The 2,117-nt window shown below is 33.8% G+C and overlaps 1 non-coding gene across 1 annotated transcript; it reads left to right on the top strand.

Moving 5' to 3' along the window:
- Nucleotides 1-269: 269 nt before the first annotated feature.
- On the top strand, nt 270-345 carry TRNAT-GGU (transfer RNA threonine (anticodon GGU)). The gene has a single exon. It is a non-coding gene; the product is annotated as a tRNA-Thr (tRNA).
- The last annotated feature ends 1,772 nt before the right edge of the window (nt 346-2,117 follow it).

Raw genomic sequence — 2,117 nt, 5'->3', positions numbered from 1 at the left:
ACACAACTGTAACCTAGTGACATGATGATTTAAAGTTAATTTATGAGATATTTTGGTTTTACATACACATAGCCTCATAAGCTTTCCAGAAAAAGGAACTCCAGGAGACAGAATGAAGAATGAAATCTACTTGCATTCTTCATTTTTGCTTTCATGGGAGAAGATTAAATTAAGACAAATCTCTTAAGTTTAGATATAAGGTAACCTAATTCTTATTGTAAATACAAATTTTAAAACATGAAGAGCTATTACTTCTAAAATACAAGTAGGCCCTGGCCGGTTGGCTCAGTGGTAGAGCATCTGCCTGGTGTGCAGAAGTCCCGGGTTTGATTCCCGGCCAGGGCACACAGGAGAAGCACCCATCTGCTTCTCCACCCCTCCCCCTCTCCTTCCTCTCTGTCTCTCTCTTCCCCTCCCGCAGCTGAGGCTCCACTAGAGCAAAGATGGCCCAGGCGCTGGGGATGGCTCCTCGGCCTCTGCCCCAGGTGCTAGAGTGGCTCTGGTCGCAACAGAGCAACGCCCCGGAGGGGCAGAGCATCGCCCCCTGGTGGGCAGAGCGTCGCCCCCTGGTAGGCGTGCCGGGTGTATCCTGGTCAGGTGCATGCGGGAGTCTGTCTGACTGTCTATCCCCATTTCCGGCTTTAGAAAAATACAGAAAAAATAAAATAAATAAATAAAGTTTAAAATACAAGTAAAAATTTCTTGTATTATTTATTGAAAGGAATAAAAACTTTAGGAGATGTTTTTCCTTTCAAATTCATTTTGCTTAATATCATACATCAAACTTTGTTTATATTAGCAACATTTAGAAATCTTTATGTCCTAGCTTGGGTTCCCCAAAATAATATAGTCTGACACAAGAGCTTACCTGCAAGTGGTTTATTTGGGAGATATGAAAAAGCTGAAATAGCAAAGGAAGGAAAGCGAGTCAAAGATGTCTTATTGAGCCAGGTAATACTGTAGATAACTGGGGCTCAAATCCACTGGGAATCCACACAGGAAACACGTAAGATGCACCTCAGATTTGCATCCCGAAGGCCTTCTTAAGGCTTCACTTCCTTCAACTGCAAAATGAAATTCTATCCTTTTTATGAATTCTAAAATCACATATAGCACTAAAATTTGTATCTATGCATAAACACAAATATTGCTTTAACTGACCAAAAATAATACACCAAATTTCATACTGTAAGCATGAGTGATTTTATTAATGTATTTTGAAATATATTCCAAACTCCTAGAATATTGTTGCATATAAAAATGCACAATGAGAAATGCAATAGGGGAAAGAAAGAAAACTTTAACTTATCATGTTTTGGGTTTTTTATTTTATTTTATTATAAATAATCTGCTCTGCCCAGACGGTGTGGAGAAATAAGCCCAACTGACTGAAATTATAGCCATTTCTTCAGGTGAGAATATTTGGATATTTTCATTTTGCCAATAAATATTTCATCACATTTTAGCTATAAATTGATTTAGTCATAATAACTATATGGAATCAAAAGAAAAGAGGGGAAACAGAGACTGCTATATTGAAAACAAGAGTTCTAGAGTGATTTAGAAAAAACAGAATAATTTGAAAGAAGCTTTACCATCACTAATGTGAAAGTATTTGGAATTGTTTACTCTAGGTTGTTTACAACTTCATTCTTTTCACATATATATCCCACATCACTATTTAATTATTTCAATCCAATGTTACAAGTTTGTCTTAACTTACTTTAGTACTTACCACACTAAATAGGTATTTATTATAATTTTATAAGTTAGAATAAAACTATAATGCTTCTAATTTATTAATTCAGCTCTATATAGATGGTAAAGTTCTTTTATTAATGTGTTTATGAAATTTCCCCTTTTTAAAGAAACATAAAATAGTTGATATATTTTCCCCACATTGTTGTCAAATAATTTTATATTCATAATTAACAATAACTTAAGGGAAAATTTAAGGTACTTTAATTTTATTTTTATATTTGCATAATTTAAAAATATGTAACATATTTAAATAATTTAAAAATTTTTGAAAATATGTAACACATTTTATATGGTATGAATTTAACATATTATTTGGTAGTTTGGAATTTGTGTTTATGTGTATATTAAGGTTCAAA

Source organism: Saccopteryx bilineata, chromosome X, assembly GCF_036850765.1.
Source record: "Saccopteryx bilineata isolate mSacBil1 chromosome X, mSacBil1_pri_phased_curated, whole genome shotgun sequence".
Lineage (NCBI taxonomy): Eukaryota > Metazoa > Chordata > Mammalia > Chiroptera > Emballonuridae > Saccopteryx > Saccopteryx bilineata.
The sequence above is the reverse complement of the archived record's forward strand: the minus strand, read 5'-3'. Positions and strand labels throughout refer to the sequence as shown.